The sequence below is a fragment of the Callorhinus ursinus genome, unplaced genomic scaffold, assembly GCF_003265705.2.
Source record: "Callorhinus ursinus isolate GAN/ISIS: 27379988/994484 unplaced genomic scaffold, GSC_fseal_2.0 scaffold4, whole genome shotgun sequence".
Taxonomy (NCBI): Eukaryota; Metazoa; Chordata; class Mammalia; order Carnivora; family Otariidae; genus Callorhinus; species Callorhinus ursinus.
The window spans coordinates 38,074,628-38,097,554 of record NW_027397066.1 but is presented as its reverse complement, the minus strand read 5'-3'; the positions used below and the strand labels follow the sequence as shown (position 1 = coordinate 38,097,554).

General features: G+C 35.8%; 1 pseudogene; it reads left to right on the top strand.

Moving 5' to 3' along the window:
- Nucleotides 1-19,284: 19,284 nt before the first annotated feature.
- On the top strand, nucleotides 19,285-22,538 carry LOC112835473 (glycoprotein-N-acetylgalactosamine 3-beta-galactosyltransferase 1 pseudogene; annotated as a pseudogene).
- The last annotated feature ends 389 nt before the right edge of the window (nucleotides 22,539-22,927 follow it).

Genomic DNA, 22,927 nt, shown 5'->3' with positions numbered 1-22,927 from the left:
TCCATTAATGGTTTAAGATTTTATACATTTCTTCTATGAATCAACAAAAATAATAAAAATAGAATTTCTAAATTATGTCTTAACATGTTGAATAATAATAACATCTAAACTAATAACTGAAAAATATCAGTTTTGAATTGCTTGTACACTTACTGTTTAAAAGTCAGCTTTACTTCCAAACTAAAATGCACGTGAAATCTCAGATAAATGTAAAAGTGAAAGAATTTGTCAGTCTTCGGAAGTCGTCATGCCTGCCGCTCCGATCAGCTTACAGGAAGACCCCACAATGGATGTGTGCAGGAGTCACCCTAAGGCTTATCTCAAACTCCACTTCATTCCAGACAACGGAGTCTGTACCTGAGGAGAAAATGTTTATAATTCTCTAGTTCTTCTTCTTGTTTTAAACTTGACTTCATATTGATCATGACATTCCTCTTTTTGATGTTCTGGTACCCTATCCAGTAATTATATTGAACTTTTTAACTCCTTGAGGTCACTTGAGGTAGTGGTGAAGTTACGGTATTTTACTGAAAGTTCTATCTCCTTACTGAAAGTCAGCATCTTCTCCGCGACTCCTTTGACTAAGCAGGAGCAACTTCCAGCTATCATAAGCCCAAAAGGAACCTAGCAAAAGGATATATGACATCTCAGAGTGAGCATTAAAGGCCCTGAAGTCAGGGAAGATAGGACGGGGGTTACGGACTTTGTTGATGTGTTAAGAGTGACAACTCAGTGCCCGCGTAGCTCCATTCAAATTTTTGAGAAAATGATCAGAGCATTTTGGTTCAATCAGTTGTATCATCTGAAGTCAAAAAGACAGGTGCCTGGGTGGCCAAGTGGGTTAAGTGTCTGCCTACAGGTCAGCATCCCAGGGTCCTGGGATGGAGCCCCGCATGTTCTGACTCCCTGCTCAGCGGGGAGCCTGCTTCTCCCTCATCCTGCTGCTCCCCTTGCTTGTGCGTGCGGTCTCTTGCCCCACGCTCTCTGTGTCAAAAAATAAAATCTTAAAAAAAATAAAGTAAAAAAAAAAAATAAGCACAGCTGCTGGGCCCACCCCTCTGCAGGGAGAGAGGGCATTGAAGAGGGGCAAAGGTTCACCATACACCTCAAACAGTGCCTATTACACTCAACTGAGATTTTTTTTATACACTTTGGAAAACTCCAAAAATGAAAACAAAATTTAAAAATATGTAGAAAAAGAGGACAATAAAAAAATTATCGCTGTCAATGTTTATATATACCATTGTATTTTCCAATCAATACAAATCAACTACTTAAGGATGATATGATTTGTAACTGAGCTGTTAAGATGCATCTGATGTCTGCATCATGCTTATATGCATATGATGCATACGCTGGCTGTATCATGTACATAACATAAAAATACAACTAACGAACATGTAGGAGAGCAGAGAACACATGTATTTCATAGACTTTGTCATAGACATCTCCATTGTCAAAGTTACGTGTGCTTAGTTTACATTGGGATGAGAAGCCATCTACTTTATGACACTGACAACCACCCCTATCAGCATTGTCCCTCAAGAAGTGTGGAGGTGATTGGTGACCCAGGTTAAGTGGCTCATGATGTAGATGTGGGGTCCTCCGAGAGGACAAATGTTTTTCATCACCAAACAAATTTATTAGAAATTATATTCTGATAGAAAAAATTTCTTCTTGTTGGAAAAGTGAAAGAGAATTATGTTTTCATCACACAGTATGGGAGAGAAATGTTCCATAGCTGCTCTCTTTTTTTCCCAACTTTTTTATTGTGGAATATGTATATAACATTATATGTACTACCCTAACCATTTTACGTCTAGAGTTTCGTGCTAGTAAGTATATTCATACTGTTGTGCAACCATCACCACCATCCATCTCCAGAATTCTTTCCATCTTGCAAAATTGAAACTCTGTACCCATTAAACGATTATTGCCCACAACCCCCCTTCCGTTAGCCCCTGGCAACCACGGCTCTATTTTATATCCCCCTTGTCCCACCACATCCCAGCCTCTAATTAGCCCCCATTCTACTCTGCTACTATGAATTCAGTTTTTTTAATTAAATTTTATTTAGATTCCATATATAAGAAGACAAAATTTTTGTTATCTTTGCTCTAGAGAGGATTCAGAAAGGGGGGAACTGAGGTATCAAAGTGCTCTCTATGGAATTAGAAGTTTTGCCTTCTCTGTTTCCAGGACTAGATAGAGACTAAAGCTTAACATCAAACAAATTCTGGCAAGGAATATTATAGAGAAACTACAAACAATATATTCCAACTACAGGAATAGTGCCAAACAAGAAGGTTAAGAGATGAGCAAAGCAGAATTGGAACATGTGTTGTAAGTGAAGGAAATACAGTCCCTATTGATGACCAAGAAGGAGCTAGAAAACCTTCCTTGTCTTCATTACCCGTTATGCTCATAATGCATGCTGGGTAACACTAACATTACATAAAATAGATAAGATGAAATGACATTTTGAGAAGAGAATGCAATTTTATTTTAGTGAGACAGTAGCATAAGACAGTGACAAAATAAATACTCTTGGAATTTGAGTAAAGGGAAGTGGCAATCAAGATTTGAAGACTTGGTCTTCCCTGTTTTCAAAAACTAGAATTGTCCATTTACCTGCTATTAAATTTTACAGTTAAATGTGCATGTGATATGTTGCTGCTTCTTTATTCAAACATAATTACTTGGGGTACTTTTTATACCGTTGAGAAATTTTGATACAGGAATAGTGGTCACACCTAACATTTAATATAGATGTAAGTTATTTGATTAGCATATTTCACAGTAGTACAGTACTGATTTCTGAAGGAATGATTTTATCATTTCACTTTCTGCTCAGAATGAAGTTTTGTTTATACAGGGTGTCACTATTAATGACTTGTTAAACGTACATCATTATTAAGGATACATCATTATAATTTGTATAATACTGAACCCCAGTCAGTACTTTAAATTTGATGGAGCTCTAGCTAATATTCTAGCAACAATAGAATTGACACACTAGATAATAACTTATAATTTATCATTTGATTTGAGCAACACGTAGACAAACTTTTATAATACTTCTTAAACTAACATTGGGCAAAATTAGCCTCTGCATCATTTTGTGTTTGCGTTTCTCAGTTATTTCACAAATAGACATTGCATGGAAGGGGAGGAGTTCTGTTTTTCTATGAAGCTAGTACTGTTTCCACACTCCTCCCACTGACCGGGGCTGTGCATGAAATGCAAGTCACCTTTGTAGAAAACTTGTGAATGATTGCATGGCCCTGTGCTTATCAGCGGGCTCCTATGTTGCCCACACTTACCAATATTTGCTTTCCCTATTAAGCTATAACATTCTTAATGACCAGGATTATGCCCATCTTATGTCAAAGTGTTTGACTTAAATGCAGTGAGATTCTTTGAATCTGTGAGTTATTTCTTTTATCAGTTCTAGAAAATTCTCAGTCATTATATCTTTAAAAATCATTCTTTCTCATTTCTTCTTTCTCCCAACCCTTTCTGGAATGTTCATTAGATATATGTTAAATCTCGTCTTTGCATCCTTCATGTTCCTTAACCTCTGTTTTTTGTTTTCCATGTCTTTAACTGCCTGTGCTACATTCTGGATAGTTTCTTTTGAGATAAGGCTAAATGACTTGCCTAAAAAAATAAAACCACATTTTGAATATTTTGAATTCCAAATTCCATGGTATTGCTATTAAATTACACAGTCATTCTATAATTCTCTTGCCCTGAAAGGAATTAATATAAATATAAGTACCTTACCTATTTAATAGTATTTCACAAAAATCATGTTAGCCCATGGGGAACCTCTAGGCTGAAACTCTGTAATCTGTGGCAGAGCACTAGGGAAGGTACTCAAGGAAACTGACTCACTTGGTTGCCCTCAGATCCTAGCCTTTAGAGTTTTGTTTGCTTCATTTTCTGCATGTAGTTTCAGTCACATGAAACAGCATGGGTAAGTGAATGTCACCATTTTAAAATGATGTTCTGTTTATTGTTTCTCCTATGCTCTATTGCAGACTTCAGTTCTTTGTATATACTAAATGCTCAATAAATGTGAACGGATTTCTTGACTGAATAAGTCTCTAAAAAGAAATCTGGCCATTGACTTCAGCCAGATTTTACATGAAAGCTCAAAGGGAAGTGACTTCATCTTGATAATGCCGAAACATTCAATCTTGCATCATTGTCTGTGATAGTTGTGCCATCTATTATTCAATTGAATAACAAAGCAGACTCATCCTATTAAAGAGATAAGTGCCTAGAAAGCATCCTCAGATTGCATACATCAAGATGCAGCTGGGGCCATCATGTTAGTATTTCTATTAAAAAAAACCACTTCATTTGTAATTAACTGCTCATGGAAAAACTGCTAGTATCTCCATAAACATTGAAATATGAAACTATTTAAAAATTCAGTGCCTGGAGGAGACAATTACTCAAAGTCGTAAAATCTAAATGAATTGATTTTGATTTTAGGTTTGAAGGAATTTGAAATATTGCATTTAATTTTAGAAAAAAAAACTATAAGAACATGAAGGGTATGCTTATGTGATCTGTGGTCATAGTTTATAGGGTGTATACATAGTTTGTTAAAGGTGTATACTTCATAAATAAAAAAAATAAGCATTTTTTGGGGGAGTAAACCTATGGCACTATATTAATCATACCTCAGTTGCAGAAAACAGTCTACCTAGGTATTTTAAGCCGGAACTGTCTTATTACAGTTTTTAAATTGCCTACGGAATTGTTAGGAAGGCTAATAAAACAGAATAGGAGATGAATTTTCAAAAAAAAAATTTCAATATCTACACTGGAAGACCAGACCAACAAGGCTGTTATCGCTTCTATGATTAAAAAATCACTGATTCAAGATCCATACCACCATGGCCACAATCAAGAAAACCCCTAATCGGGAAGCTAGTATGATATTGCTTGGTCCAGAATCACCTTGTGCTACATACAGACTTTGCCAGCTACATTCTTACTCTGTGTCCTGTCTCTTAACATCTATCAAGTTAGTGACTGGGATGTCTGATATTGCTGCCACCATAAAATCAAGCACCATTATTAATTCTGCTTGCCTGCAGGAACAGCTGAGAGAGAAGCACACATGGTCTTCATCCTTCATCCATCTCCCAACTCTCACAGAATTGCATCTGATTGATCATACATAAATCATCCAGAACTTGGGTTGTGTAAGCTAGAGCTTTCAAACTTCCAAAATATAGGAAGTCACTCTCTATCAGTGTACTACATTAACCACAGTTTGGCAATACTATTTCCACAAGCACCCTTCTTCTCATACTTAAATTTACAAACATTTTTTAAAAGATAGAAAAAACAATAAACTCATACAAAACATGATGAAATCATCACCAAACAGCAAAAAATACATTCAAGAACTCTCCAAAAGGAAAAAAAAAATCTCTTTTTAAATGATTTTATTTATTTGAGAAAGAGAGAGAGAGAGAGGGAGAGCACGAGCAGGGGCGTGGGGTAGAAGAAGAGGGAGAAGCAGGCTTCCCGCTGAACAAGGAGCCAGATGCGAGACACAATCCCAGGACCCTGGGATCATGACCTGAGCCGAAGGCACATGCTTAACCAACTGAGCCACGCAGGCGCCCCAGGAAAAGAAAATATTCTAGCAGCCTTTGAATTTTTCTTTGGGAGGTGTTCAATCTCAATCTTTTATTAGTACAGTCATAATTGTATGTTGATATTCATAACTATATAAAGCCTATCTCTACAACCATAGGCTATGCGAAATGACAAAAAGAGGAGAGAAACAGAAAGAAAGAAGGAAGGAAAATACATGTATAATAGAGGAAGAGAAATTAGGAATAAATACTTCTGTTCATTGTTTGCCAACTGATGATGATGAAGCTATGTTTTGTAATCATAACTTTCCTCTTCTGGTCATTTCATGTTTATTTTGTTCTCAGTCACATTGGGGGCACTGTCATCCTGTGCCCCTCTCAACTTATATAGGTCCCAGCTGGAGATAACTGACAATTGCAAATAACACTTTTTCCCAAGGGAATCATGTGTGTTCCAGGACTATAATTCTTGCATGGAAACAAAGCACTAACTTGCTTTTCTCTTTAAAGCATGGTAAATTGCACTTTAGAGACCTTCAGGTATTTAAGGAAACACTGCCAGTAGATCATTTAGCCTTCAGACTACAGAACGCTTTCCAAAATGAGGTTATCCTTGATTATGCAAGGGGGCTTCCTGGAGAGATAACTGACTCATTATTTATATGCATGCTGAGGGCAGTTTATCCCTATAATAAGAGTCACACAATTAGAAAAGGTAGTAGGAAATTTGTTTTCTGACTATCTGAAGTAATCAATGACACCACCTCGACCCATAAAGACATTCAGGTCACCCTCAACTCACTGGCTGGGGTTGTTAAGGATGTGAGAATAGTCCTAAGACTCCTTCTTGAGGGTCAGGACAGAGTATGCAATTGTTAATACGTTCTGTTCTACATGGATTAATGCCTCAGGACAGGAGGTTAATACAAAAACTTATAGAGAAAATTTCCTGGCTTCCTAAGATGGGCCTGATGATTTACGGGATTTACTCAGCTGGTTGGGCTTGAGAACCCAGAAGACCATTGTTGTGGTCAATACTGCAGGTTTGCTTCATCCTGTTTCTTAAAGGAACATTGACAATAGGCTTAGTTAAATGCTGTATGAGCTAAAATTACAGATATAATCCAAGCCTCTATCAGTCAGCTTTATCAGAGGAATCAATAAAGTGGTATATACTCATGGAAAAATTCCCCAGAAGCCAAGACAGTATAGAAGCAAGGGGAAGATCTTCTTGAAACAATTCCCCACGGGCCTTTCATAGCTCTGCAAATTTGCAAAGCACTGGCTGCCTTTGTCTCAAATTAGCTTTTCAAACATGTGTGTGTAGTAAACAGCCTTGGAAGATAAAGACAGTCGCAAAGTCAAGTTGTTTGCTGTAAGTATGATAAAGGTAATGTCTCTCTCTGGGACAAAAGCCAGGCTTATTCTCCATAAAAAAAATAGGTTCCCTGAACTAATTCCTCTCTTGTAATATAACCGGTTGCGTGTATAGGTGTCTCTTGAATCTCTTTTTGTTGCTCTGTAGGAAACTGGCTCAGGAAATGGATGCCTACATGATGATATGCTGGTTATTGTTATTGCTTTGAGTAAAAAACTGACTTTTGTCTCTGACCCAAGAATCTCATGTCTTCCACCAGAAAATTCAGAAAACTGTGGCTAGTTAACTTGTGAACAAGACTTCAGAGTTCTTGACAAAAAACAACCACCACAACAATAATGGTAACAATAACAATGATAATACTTAAAATAACAACAACAAAAACACTCCTGCCAGTCATCTTTCTAGGCACCTTAAATATATTATTTTATCTAGCTTTATAACAAAGCTACAAGTTATTACTATTATACAGATGAGGAATGAGGCAGATAAATTAAATAACTTGGCAAATATCACACTATTAGTATATGGTAGAACCTGATTTCAAATATAGGTCCTAGTTCTCCAAAGTCTATGACTTCAACCATCACATACACTACCACTCAGAATTCAAGTAACCCCTTTACCATTGCATGTCATAGACTACCCATGGTCCAACTTACGTTAGGAAGAACACTGCCTTCTTAAAGCGGAACCAGGTCACTTAACTCCAAATTCGCATTTCCTTAAGAATCTATTACTTTCAAACACTCTTGCCACCAGTTAGTTTATCAATCATTGTGAAGATCCAGCCCAAAAGAATAAGAATGGATTTCTTATAGGATACGTATTGCATAGAGGTCTAGGTTAGGAAAGTCTCTCAAAGATGTGCTATAGAACAGCTACCAAGAAAACTAGTTTCTCTTTTATACTCAGGAAGCCACAGGTGCCAGAACTAACACTACAGCCACAATCAAACATCATAACCAAGTCACTGCGATTATGTCCAGACGCAGAAGAATGCTGTGTTATCCACAATCCAAATTAGGGAAAGGTCTGTGCCCTGCTTCTAAGTCCTGTGCTATTAGTGACGGCTGATATTAGTGGAGAAACGTCCAAATCTTCCAGACTATGCTTCCCTAGAAAAAACAGAACCAGGGGATGCCCTTCATTCTTCTGGTGTTCACTTTTCAAATCTTGTGTGTTTGTCTGTTCGGCTGAATCTAGATCAAATCTAGATCTCTAGCTGCACAGGAGTCAGAAAAATGAATACGTTAGCTAGCCTGGCTCCTTAGAGCATGATGTAAGGAATGTTAAGAACTACTCCACCAAATTATTCATAAAACATTGATTTCAAATGTGGTATAAATAAACTCTGCTCCAAAGCAACCACAACATTTAAAAAAAGTCACAGTTATAGGTGAACAGATCTTTTTTTTTTTTTTTTTGAAAATTGAAAGCTAGTAAACAGCAGGAAAAGGACTTCACGTAGATCTCATTTTCTGTTGGCTTCCTGCTACTCCTAAGGTAGATGGGTTGGGAAAGCTACCTTTTGAGCTCATGACTATAAACTAGTATGAAAAAGAAAGTGATTAGAGATGATGGATGCCAGTTCTTTAAAGCAGGGACAACTTTTATCTGCCATATTGCAGGAAGACTAGGAAAGGAGGGATAATTGTGGGAAGTAGAATCTATTTGGTGAGAAAAAAATTATGTATCAGACATTAAAATATAATGTCAGAAATCAAAAGTATTTCAAATTGGTTTGTTCATTAGCAGTTACATAGATCTAGAATAAGGAGATTGAGGAGTCTAGGTCAGATTTTTTTAATGTAATTGTCTATATACAGACCACAATTGAATCTCTCTATAAGACTCTTGAAATGGTAGAAACGTTTAGAGAACTAAATGATGAACTGCTTTAGAAATGTACACTAGGCAAATGTGGCAGAAAAATACCCTAAAATTATAGCATTCCTCAAGCTAAAATGACATCAGCAATGGAGTGCTGTACTGGATGAATTTCCTGTGCTGTTTGTGATAATTTTGTGGATAGTGAAGGGGGAAATTAAGAGCACGGTCGGTACAATCTGTCCCTCAGAAGAGGCGCTGTGAAGTACTCTCATGAGAATGAAAAGCGAGTGATTGAATGCATGAAAAGAGAGCAGTTTGTGAACCAAAATACCGATGAATAATGATGGGGCAACTCTTGGGAAAGAAACAAAGCCATGGAGGACAGGTGAATTTTAAACTCCCAAGTTCAATTTCTTACGGAATTATAGGAAAGGATGAATGTGAGGCAAGTCTGAATTATAAGTAGAGGGAAATCTGTAACAATCACTTTTGCAAACACTTTTAAAAGTGGCAGTGGGAAAGAGATTTTTAAACAAATAATTTTCAGGCCAATTGAAGAGATAATGAAGTGTGTGGTTCTCTCTTGGCACACCCAACAACTCACTCTGTCCAGAAAATTATAGGGCAAGCAATACAGAACACTGAGGTTTCATTAAGAAGAGTAGGGCACTCTGGTGACTGGAAAACAAAAAGCTACTGAAACAGAAAGCCAGGAAAGCCATCCACATCTTGCCTATTTGCCACCTCGTTGTTGTAAGTGTTTTAAATTATTCTCTCATCTCATTCTCCGTAGAAGAAAAAGAAAGTTCTGTTTTTTGTAATGAATCCAGCTGTTCATGCAGGTTAAGGATAATGGGATGAGTGGGTATGCATATTTAAAGCTAATGTACAAAGAAAGAGAAGTTATTTATGGTATAACAGTTGCAGGCTGAAAGTCAAGAAAAATGGGATTTCTCTTGCTGAGCTTCTGAGCAAACAGACCATGGCTGCATGTCTTCTCACCTTTTATGTGCTTCCAATTATCATTCAGGCTATTCTAAGAATTACATAGTAAACTCGTTTATGGCACATTGAACATTTCAGTAGAAAGATATTTTACTAATCAGAAAATTGACTTAATAGTATATTTTAGAATCAGAATTTTTTATATAACTCAGAAATTTAGGGGCTCAATTAGGTATGCACCCCAACATCTCAAAATACAGAAAATCAAAGAATTAAATCTGCTCCCTGATAATTGAACACAAAAGTCAGAAAAGAAGTTTCAAATTCACATGTACATGACAAAATATCTTCCAGGTCTTATGGACTAGAATATAACCTGATTATAAGTTTCAACATTTCAAACTAGAAAATTTAAAACGTGAGTGTTCTTAGCCACAGAAGCCTAATAAACGAAGATCCTTAGAAGCAAATGTCTGCAGTGCTCCTCGGAGCTCCACCAGAGAAGAAAGAGACTTAGCAAACACATCGGAATATCCTGGTCCTTGAATATGGGCAAAATCATTCCTAGTGCCAGATGGTCGCATCAGGCAAAGTAAGCTTAACTTAAACTAATATTCAATCTATCATATTCCTTTGTTGTGATTACTTACGCATTGAGCTAACTCTTTTTTTTAAATTTTTTATTGTTATGTTAATTACCATATATTACATCATTTGTTTTTGATGTAGTGTTCCATGATTCATTGTTTGTTCATAACACCCAGTGCTCCATGCAGAATGTGCCCTCTTTAATACCCATCACCAGGCTAACCCATCCCCCCACCCTCCTCTTTATCGGTGTCTGGCTTCTCATTTAGTCTACGTTGTGATAATGTGTTAAGACACATGAAGTAGGACTGTTCTTGCTTTCATAATAGTTTTAGTGTTGTTGTTATTATAGATTAGCATTGTGATTCTGCTGATTTTATACATCAGTTTCACATTTTTATTACTTATGAGTCTGCCACCAAGAGAAGAGTTGCCAGTGATCTGTTGACAGTGTCTTATTTCTGGATCAGATATTAGACAGAGGTAAAATTACCAAGGTCACACACAGCTGGACTCCTAAGAGTGTTTTTGGAGGAAAGCCTGAACCCCCACCTCTCTATCACTGGATTAGGAAGAAAAAAGTCACACATTTATTTTTCACCAGGTCATAACTTATTGGTCTCGTTAACCATAACACAGTCATGTCCTCATTATATTTCCTCCATACACTCAATGCTGTTTATATTCATTACCATACACTCCCTGAATTAGATAACATACAGCTCCCAGGACATAGAGATTGTTCCATAAATGTTAGAAATCATCGGCATTCTTGTGGTCATTATTATTATTCTAAATCCAGTCACCTGAAGGCCGCTTTTACCACAGAACTTCCTCTCTTCATCCAAACACTTAAGTTTTGGGAATCACGCTTTTCATGGTGCAGTGCACCAAGTGTCATTTCTGTTTTCTAATTCCCATTCAACTATATGAGAAGTTGTTAATTAAGAATGAGTAGTATTAATATTAACATATAGCATTAACATTAATTAGTGTGTATAGTATATAGTATTGTAGGACTTTCTATTTCAGAGGATATATCAATGGTATAAGAAAGAATCATCCTGCATCTACTTTTAGGTGGCAGACTTGCATTAGTGGTCCCTGTTTTGTTTTTAAAGAAAGTTTCCATCATTCCTGTAATTAGCAAAAATGCCTTATGGAGACTAGCAACAGGTTAACTGTTAGACCTTTTAATTGTAAGAGTTTGAATTTTTAAATTTTTACTGTGTGTACATGTGTTGATATTTAAATTTAAAAAGTGGGGAAGTGTGTTGGATTCCACAAATCAGAACCATGTCTAACAGAAGTAATATGTCTACTGCTGACCTTGTTCACAGGGAAATCTCTATTTGCTCATCTCCAGTTCTACTTTGATCATAGGGTAAAGCTGGCCTGGTGTGGCCATGACCCCCTATGAAGTTACCGGATCCACACATTCAGAGGTATTTGGGATTATCTTCTATCATCAGGTAACAGTTGGCTATCAACAGATTCTGATTTCCAGGCTCTGGCTTGGGAATGAATTCCTCAAGCAACTTGGCCTTAAGTCAGCTTCTGATCCTGCTCTCAAGTCCCCCTTAATGGAGAGGTCTTCATTTTTAAAAAATATTTTATTTATTTATTTTAGAGAGAGAGGAGGGGAAGGAGCAGAGGAAGAGGGACAAGTGGACTCTGTGCTTAGAGTGGAGCCCGACGTGGGGCTCGATCCCACGACCCTGAGATCATGACCTGAGCCGAAATCAAGACTCAGATGCTTAACCAACTGAGCCACCCAGGCGCCCCGATAGGTCTTCATTCTTATCAGCCTCCCCATACAGTCAACCAGAATCCGGATTTACACATTTCTTCATTTGCTTTTCAAGTGGTCTCATTTTCTCTTCCTTTCTGCACAGTTTAGTTCTTATCAATAATTACTAACATTATTGAGCTAGGTTTACTTTGGTAGGCACTGCACAAATAATTTTTCACGAATCCACTTACTTAATGATCACTTCCTCACATTGTTTCTTTCCATTCCTGTTCATCTTCCATCTCCCCAGTAGAGTTTCTATCAAAATCCAGATCAGATCATGTCAGGATACTGCTTCGTAGCTAACCAATTCACAAGGATAAAATTCAAACTAAACAGAGTCCTTCATAATATAACCATATCTTAAATTATAGATCTTATTTTTCTTTGTCTTTTCCTTCAAGCACTTTATCCTCTATCTGCGGTGGGGTATTTCCTGACCTCCCAGTGGGTTGTATGTATTCCTTCTTTGTGACTTTGTATGTATTTCCCTTTTCCCTGGCATGTACCTTATTTTTCTTTCTTCTTTCTTTTCTTTCTTTTCTTTTCCTTTCTTTTCTTTCTTTCTTTCTTTCTTTCTTTCTTTCTTTCTTTCTTTCTTTCTTTCTTTTTCTTTCTTTCTTCTTTCTTTCTTTCTTTCTTTCTTTCTTTCTTTCTTTCTTTCTTTTCTTTCTTCTTCTTTTTCTTTTTTTTTCTTTTTATTCTTAATCTCAGGAAACAAACTGAAGGTTGCTGGAGTGATGGGGTGGAGGGACGGGGTTGACTGGGTGATAGACATTGGGGAGGGTATGTGCTATGGTGAGCGCTGCGAATTGTGTGAGACTGTGGAATCACAGACCTGTACCTCTGAAACAAATAATACATTATATGTTAAAAAAAAAAAAAGAAGAAGAAGATATCAGGAAGGGAAGAATGAAGGGGGGGAAATTGGAGGGGGAGACGAACCATGAGGGACTATGGACTCTGAGAAACAAACTGAGGGTTCTGGAGGGGTGGGGGGTGGGGGATGGATTAGCATGGAACACCTTATTTTTCTTTCATCTCTGCCTGTTGAAAACCCTTCAAGGCATACTTTACCTGTGAATTATTCTTATTCTTCTCTTTCCATGAATCATTTTTATATTTCCCAGAGTTAGTTTTTGTATTTAAACCTCATTAGAACTTTAAATTAAAGAAATTATGTTTAAAGAGTGGAGAACAATGCCTATTGAATAAAGTTTATTCGTTTTAGTCTGACAGTCTACCTTTTGGGCTCTGTTCAATGCGTCTGAGGCTAATAGCCTATGGATGCCTGTGAGTTCCACAGCTCATTTTAAATCATGCCTTCAATTAATTCTCAGAGTCCATAATTCTTCATGATCTATACGTTATACTGATACTTTTTTTTTCGATTTCTTTCTTTAATGGAAATAACAAGGAGGTTAAAGCTTATGTCTGTTTGAAGAATCCTAATTCCACTCGGAATGAAATTAATACCCACAATCATATATTACAATTTATGATCTTTCTTTGCACACTTTCAAGCATCTGAAATTATGCTCATAACTTATCCAATTTAAATCACTTGGCGATGCTAATGAACTATGCTATTATGCTATTTCTCCCACCTGGGAAACACAAAAGAGATGCAGATGCCCATTAACAGCAGCAATCTCGGCCAAGCCTGACCACCTCTACACATTGAGCACTGCTCTTTGAAAATAACTTCTGACATATGCGGCTGTTTGAAATCTTATAAGCCATTTAGCATGAAAAAAATTCAGAAACATAGATTTTTTAATGTATATTTTATGTTTTTGTTAAGATTGTCTTTTAAAACATAGCCAAATGAAATATCAAAGTTAAATGGTTTCAAAACGTTTGAGGAAGCAGAAAACTTTTAAGACTGAAGCCAGCAGGATATCACTGAATAAGTCAGATATATTAAATGGAGATGTGAAGAATAAATGTGAAGAGCAATGTTAAAATATTTTACTAAGTTTTATTAATAATCTAGTAAAAAAATTTGAAATAAAAAATCCATTTAGTTTGAAGATATAAAGAAAATTGTAACATATGTACCTAAATGTATCCTCTTTCTACAAAAATATATGTGATTCCCTATTTCAAATATCAAGGAGAATTGAGGTAGTAAGGGTTTGGATAGGAAAGGATATAGTTTCCTCCACAAGAATCTACAAAAAAATATAATTCTATTAGATTTGGCAGTTCACATGAGTTTGAATGATGAGGGATGCCTATATTTTTATTAGCATTGTATGTTTATACTAATTTCTAAAAAAATTCTTTGTGTAACGGCGGTTCTGTACTTCAAGAAGACCTTTTGTGTAGCCATTGGGAACATGTCTCCCTGAAGATCATTTTATTTCTTTTTTTGAAATGTTTAAAACTTTCTCATTAAACAATTTTTACTTTATTTGCAAATACAGAAGACACTTTGTCCCAACTTTTTGCCCAGTCCTGTTTTTACCAGGGCAGGGGAAACAGTATTAGAAAGAGAAGTTACCAAATCTCAAATTCAATTTCAATCATCTCCGACGACAATCTTCAAATTCTCCACATCTCTTCCCAAGTATCTGTAAAGTTCTTAAACTTCATTAAGACCTATGGCCTACCGACTTCATCCTTTTCTTCACTTCTTAACTTTTCTTTGGGACTCATCTAGGTCTTGCGCTCCAATTATGATAATGATACTGGCAAACACCCTCCACTTTTTGCCATGCTTCCCATCCTTTTTTTTTTTTTTAAAAAAGATTTTATTTATTTATTTGAGAGAGAGAATGAGATAGAGAGAGGGAGCACGAGAGGGGGGAGGGTCAGAGGGAGAAGCAGACTCCCTGCTGACAGCAGGGAGCCCGATGTGGGACTTGATCCCGGGACTCCAGGATCATGACCTGAGCCGAAGGCAGTCGCTCAACCAACTGAGGCACCCAGGCGCCCCATGTTTCCCATCCTTAATACTTTCCTGATAAAACCTGTATCTGGTTGTTTCCAAGAAATTTTCCGTGTAATATTTTTCATTATTTCATTATATTTAATTTTAAATTTCTTTTAAAATTTATTTCTTTAGTCATAGTCACCAAGAAGTCTACTTTTTAAAAATTTCCAAAATAATGGGGAATTTTTATTTAGTTTTTGTTGTTGGTTTTCCAGCTTAAGTTGAGGAAAGATGTTCTGTTTGATGCAGATTTCTTTTTAATTTGTTGACACTAGCTTTATAGCTTTGTGTGTGAGAACAATATTTATTCTTTCAATGCTGTGTGGAGGGTTCTACATATAACTTTTCAAACAAAATTGTTACTTGTATTATTTAAAATTTTTTCATGTCTTCCTTTTTATTTTATCTTATTTTACTTTTTACTGAGATATAATTAACATACAGTGTCATGTTCGTTTCAAGTGTACAATATAACGATTCAACATTTCTGTACATTATTCAGTAATAAGTGTAGTCACGTTTTGCGCCAAACAACATTATTGCAATCTTGTTGACTATATATTCTCTGCGGTGTACTTTTCATCTCCCTGACTTATTTACTTTTTAACTGGAAATTTGTACCTCTTAGTCTGCTTTATCTACTTCACCCAACCCCTCACCCACCTCCTCTCTGGCAAACACCAGTTTGTTTTCTGTATTTAAGAGTCTGGTGGGTTTTTTTTATCTTTTATTTTTATTTTGTTGTTTGTTTTGTTTTTTAAATTCCATATATGAGCGAAACCATAAGGTATTTGTCTTTTTCTGTCTGACTTATTTCACTTAGCCTTATATCCTCGAGGTTCATCCATGTTGTCACAAATGGCAGATTGCACACTTTTTTATGGCTGATATTGCATTGCGTGTATCCACACCACATCTTCTTTATCCACTCATCTGTTGAAGAACACTTGGGTTGCTTCCATATCTTGGCTATTATAAACAATGCTTTAATACACACAGGGGTGCATATATCTTTGTAAATTAGTGTTTTTGTTTTCTATGGTTAAGTACCAAGTAGTGAAATTACTAGATCATATGGTATTTCTACTTTTAATTTTTTGGGCAATCTTCATACTGTTTCCCACCCTGGTTGCACCAATTTACATTCCCACCTACTGTGCAGGAGGGTCCCTTTTCCCCACAGCCTCACAGCCTATTGGAGCACAAGACTTATTATTTCTTATCTTTTTGATTCTAGTCAGTTTGACACGTGTGAGGTGATATCTCATTATGGTTTTGATTTGCATTTCTCTGATGACTAGTGGTGCTGAACATCTTTTCATGTGTCTGTTGGCCATCTGTATATCTTCTTTGGAAAAATATCTATCCGGATCCTCTGTCTTTTTAAATCAGATTATTTATTTATTTATTTATTGGTGTTGAGTTGTATAACTTCTTTATACATTCATATACCTCTTATCATTTGCAAATATCTTGTCCCATTCCGCAGGTTGCCTCTTCATTTGGTTGATGTTTCCTTCACTGTTCATAAGCTTTTTTATTATTTTATTATTCAAAATTTAGAAATGTTTATAAAAATTTTCTCTGCCTTATCTATCAATAACTGAGAAAATTATGAGTGTGAATTTATCATTTTTCCCTGTAGTTTTTATCAATTTTCACCTTCTATAGTTAAGACAATCTTATTAGGGGCATGTGGGTTTAGAATTGTTGTATCTCCTTGGTGAAATAAATAGCTTATAATTTTGTAGTGATCTTATTTATCCCTAATAAAGTTTTTTATCTTAATGTATGTTACCTGGACTTAATTTTCATTTGTGTGAACATTTTTCCTGATTTAACCTTTTCTCATCTTTTGGCTTTACACCTTTAACTATGCTTTAAATGAGTTATTTTTAAATAGCATATAGCCAGATATTTTTAACCTGCTTTGTCAATTTGTCGTTAAATATTACATTTAATCTATTTTTGTTCATTGAGAGTTTTTAAAACTGTATTTGTATTAAATTCTACTTTCATATTTTCTTGATTCTTATTTGTCCTTTCCTTCTTATGCTTTCTTTCTTTTTCCACCCTCTTTTTTTTTTTTTTGCAACGCCTGACCTTTTCTTTTTTCATATTCTATTTTTCCCTTTTTTAAAAAAGATTTTATTTATTTATTTGAGAGAGAGTGAAAGCAAGAGAGATCATGGAGGGAGAGGGAGATGGAGAGGGAGAAGTGGACTCACCGCTGAGCATAGAGCCCGATGCTGGGCTCGATCCCAGGACCCTGAGATCATGACCTGAGCCGAAGGCAGCCGCTTAACTGACTGAGCCACCCAGGCGCCCCTGTTTTTTCCTTCTTATATGTTTAGAGGTTAAAACTTCAATCTTCTTATGTATTCTATTTTTGTTCTTTTAGTGGATATCTATCCCGTCTGTAATCGCACATGTTCTCCAAATTCATTTCCTTTTTTCCTCTTTTTCTACATTTTGTAGAAAGTCCTTTCATATAATTCTGTAGGTAATAATTTCTCCAAAAACATGCTCATATCATCCTTACTCTACTAGTATGTTTGTCCTTAAAAAAAATCTCCTCAATCTTTATATAACCATTCCTATGTTCTCTGATTTACACAGTTTCTGCTAAGAAGTCTGATTTCAATATTACTGATTTCTTTTAGGATCATCCCTTTGTGTCTGAAAGTTTTCTGGTTTATATATATATATTTTTTTCATCCTGCTTAGACTATTTTGTGCTTTCTATGTTTGTGGATTCATGTCTTTCACCATTGTAGAGCTTACTCATCTTTTTTTTTCACGTATCAGATTTCTCCCATTTTCTCTAATCTCCTTTCTAATAAATAGTCTGACTAAATGTTAGAATATCACACTCTATATCAATTCATTTTTTTCCATCATAATTTCCTTTCTTTGCCGCTCTGCATTGCATTCTGGGTAATTTCCTGATCTTTCAGTTCACTACTACTTTCATCAACTGTTTCTAATCTGTTGTTTAACTCATCCATTGATATTTTTATATCAATATTATGTGTTATGTTTCTAAAATTCTTTTGTTTCATTTTTATATCTCTGGGAATTTTTGATATTCATTGGTTTCCTACTCATTTTTTGTGATTTTATCTTTTACTTCAAAAATGTTTTCTACAGAATTACTTTTATTTTCTATTTTCTTTTCTATTAGCTAAAGTGTTGTGGGGGATTTAACTTAATTAGAAATGTTTCATCAGTATGTTTGTTTCTCTGACCCTGGTAATTCCATGTTCTTATATGCTTGATGATTTTTGCTTATGAGTTCAACATTTTTCATTTTAATATGTAGGAATCTAGAGGACCCATGTTGGGTATCTTATTCTAGAGAAAATCTGCATTTGTTCTCACAGGGTTCCAAGGGTTCTACTTTTCTGAGCTGACCTCGTCCTCTTATTAATACAGGATACACAGGTTTAGTGTTATCACTTTAACCAGGATTCAAGGTTGAGTCTCTGAGCTAATATTACTATTTCCTTCAGGCTTCCACACCTTTTAATTTACTGGTGTTTGTATGTGTTTGTTTTTTGGGGTAGAGGAAATATTCTTTAGAGATTTTTCTTCCTTGTTGGATTCCCAGACATTCATAATGTTTTATGTAGGATCTAGTTATATTAAGATTCTCTTCAGATTGCCTAACCTATTATATCCACAAACAACTATACCCCATGGTTTGTAGTTGTCTTTTGTTTGAGAATGATTTTTTTTCCAAGTTCCTTATTTCTACTTGAATGAAGTTTATAGTTTTAGCATCTAGAAATACTCAACAATATCTTAAAATATATTATAGTTTATAGCATATTCTGCAGTATATGTACTATGTATAGCATAAAGAACCTCCAATGCGCAGAACACTAAATACTGGCTGCTTATTTATTAAATTGTAAATAACAGTTTCAAACTAAAACATCATGTGTTCTTAGGTGTTCATTGACAGGGAGGATGACATTTGAATTTCATATTAGAAAGAATTTTTTCCTAATTGGGGAAATTAAATTTAAAATAAAGCTTCCATTTGGAGCACTTGGGTGGCTCAGTCAGTTAAATGTCTGACTCTTGGCGGGCATGGGGAGGGAGGGTGAGCTGGGTCTGCCTCGGCCGCCGCCAGGGAATGATCTGGGCTGCAGCGGGCGGCCCCAGCCGGCGGCTCCGAGCCACTTCTGCGGGTACCGGGAAGAGCTAAGGTTGCCGGTCTCGAGTGGTTCCCCTCTCCGCCCCCCAGGAGGGGCGAGAGGGAGCCGCGGCTGATGTCAGAAATACACTTTCAGGAAATGGCCTCTAAATCTTGGCTGAATTTTTTTAACCCTCCTTTGTGGATCAGCAATTGGATTTGTTTTATGTTCTCAGCTATTTAGTATTTTGTTGGGAGAACAGGGTGATACCCAGCCTAATATTCTTCATAATGATCCTCATGCTAGGCACTCAGATGATAATGGACAAAATCATCTAGAAGGACAGATGAACTTCAATGCAGATTCTAGCCAACATAAAGATGAGAACACAGACATCGCTGAAAACCTCTATCAAAAGGTTAAAATTCTTTGCTGGGTTATGGCAGGGCCTCAAAATCTAGAGAAAAAGGCCAAACACGTCAAAGCTACATGGGCCCAGCGTTGTAATAAAGTGTTGTTTATGAGTTCAGAAGAAAATAAAGACTTCCCTGCTGTGGGATTAAAAACCAGAGAAGGCAGAGACCAACTATACTGGAAAACAATTAAAGCTTTTCAGTATGTTCAGGATCATTATTTAGAAGATGCTGATTGGTTTATGAAAGCAGATGATGATACATATGTTATACTGGATACTTTGAGATGGCTACTCTCAAAATACAACCCTGAAGAACCCATTTACTTTGGGAGATTTAAGCCCGATGTAAAGCAGGGTTACGTGAGTGGAGGAGCAGGGTATGTACTGAGCAAAGAAGCCTTGAAGAGATTTGTGATGCATTTAAAACAGACAAATGTACACATAGTTCCTCCATCGAAGACTTAGCATTGGGCAAATGCATGGAAATTATAAATGTAGAAGCAGGAGATTCCAGAGATACCATTGGAAAAGAAACTTTTCATCCCTTTGTACCAGAACACCACTTAATCAGGGGTTATCTACCTAGAACCTTTTGGTATTGGAATTATAACTATTATCCTCCTGTAGAGGGTCCTGGTTGCTGTTCTGATCTTGCAGTTTCTTTTCACTATGTTGATCCTACAACTATGTATGAGTTAGAATACCTCGTTTATCATCTTCGTCCATATGGTTATTTATACAGATATCAACCTGCCTTACCTGGGAATATACTAAAAGAAAGAAGTCGAGCATACAAAAATGAAGACCCAAAAGTAAAATGAGAACTCTTGAAAGAAAAAACATAAATGAAGAGGTAAAATGTCTAGCATTGCACTGAAGAACTTCTACATTTCTGATTCAGAACACTGGAATCCCAGTGAGGAATTCTTTCTAAGTGAACATTCCATATTAGAAATCTTTCATATGAATGACTGTAAACTGAAGCTTTAAGTGAGCTGTGAAGTCTATTAAAATGTGTGTTTTGATACAGTAATATATATATATATCTGAAAAACTTGTGTTTTTAAAATGTGGCCAGGCAGAGGAACTAGAAATGAGATTTTTGTTTTCTATTCTTGACCACATGTATTATTTTCACTGAGAGACTAGAACATTTAAATTTTCTAAAACTACACTGCACATATTAGTAACAGAGATGATGCTAAATAGATCTGCTTTAAAGAAAATTTTAGAAGGAAACAGTGTTGCTTAATGTTATTTATAAAGTCAAGACATGAGCAGTATGATATAAATGAACCAACCCCCCCCACACACACACACTCATACATGCAGGTTTTGTCTAATGAAAATTTCCTGTGACTGTAATTGTCAGTATTTCTTCCAGACAAGGTAAAATAAGAATGGCACTTATCCTAAAGTACATTAATAAAACCACATTTTGAAATTAAAAAAAAAATGTCTGACTCTTGGTTTCAGCTCTGGTCATGATCTCAGGGTCATGAGATCAAACCGCGCATTAGACTCCATGCTCAGTGCGGAGTCTGGTTGAGATTCTCTCTCCCTCTCCCTCCCCCTGTCCCTCTGCCCTTCCCACTGCTCATGCACACTCTCTCTCTATAAAATAAATAAATAATAAGTAAATAAATAAATAAATAAAATCTTTTAAAAAATAAATAAAATAAATCTTTCATTGAGAAGATACACTCAGGTTGCTACAATTCATAATATGTTTCAGTTAATTATATGTTCTATACCAATATAGGTATTGAAATATTTAATAATTCAGAGTGGCTGTATCATAAGCATGCATGTATAAAGTTCCGCAAAATGTACTATCTCCTTTAATTTTCACAGCAAATTTGTAGATTGAGTTAATATTGTGATTTTACAGATGTCGATATTTCTGCTCAGAAAATTTAAGTAATTTGCAAAGCTCAAACACATGCTGAGTCCAAACCAACTTATTTTTCTGTTCCAAATTGAGTGTGTTACTCACTGAATCCTCAGAAAGCACTATTTTTGGCCCATAAAACATTAATTTGTCTCAACACGAATCAAAATAGATCATTAACTTTCATCTTCCTGTATTATCTCTATTGCCTATATGGTTTGGTTCTTTTCTGATTTTGCAGACAGACTTACATAAAAAAAGGGAATTATGTGGAGTCACCTTAAATTTTTTCTGACTCAATAATCTGTCAAATGAAGTAAGACATGGGAGTATTGTTGCTGATTGAAAATTAATCATCCTTTTTCACATTTGTCCATATCTGTGTCAACTGGGATTTTATGAAATAATTTAAATTGAGCATGATTTTGACAAATTACCCAAGTGCATTAAATATTAGATATCAAGATTAGGTGAAGAGAATCATTTCTTGATGAAAGTTAATTTTAATTATCTCAAAAACTATTTCTATATGTTAGACTGCAGGTAGCAATATATTTTCTTTCTATCTCTAAGGAGCAATTGTAATTGGTCAATCTATTGAAGGTGAGAAAATGTAATAGTTTTTATTTCCCATTTATTATAACTTATTCAAATGAATGTAAACTTTCTTGATAGCTTAGCAAGATTTAAATGATATAAACATTGTAAGAGTAACTAGGAAAATGAAGTTATATGAAATAATTTAAAGAAGAAAAAATGCACAAGAATTTAATTGTATTAAGAAATACATATATGTGTTATGTAGCTATATTTGAAAATATCATATCTCTTTTTTTTCTTTCCCCCTTTAAAAAAAATCCACAGGATGACTTCTACAGCTGTTCCAATTGGAGTTAACAAGGATATTATTTGTTCTCACATCTGAAGGGTTCAAAAAATTCAGACAAAATAGATAGAGCAACAGTTTTGAAAAAAAAAAAATTAGATATCAGGCAATGGAGGACCGTGATCCCTGAGAGACAGGAAACAAATGAGGTAAGGCTCATAGCTTTGAGAGAGTTTAGAAGCCATAGCATGGGTGGGACAACTAAAGCAGAGAGTCTGAAGGATTTCATAAGTAGAAGAGATGAAGCTGGAGAAACCAACCCAGCTATAGTTCATAGAACAGACTACCAGAAATGAGAGGGCTACACAGAGGTAGAGAACTCTGGAAATCTGCAGAGGGTACCCTGAGTGTTCTGAAAAATTACCCATTAGAGCAAATGGGTGAGGAATCAACTCTGGGGAAGAACTATCCAAAGAGACAGAGGGAACATTTCCCAGTTCTCGCATGGGCTGCTACCAAGGCTTAGTCTCATGAGCTGGATTAGAGAAGTTCACG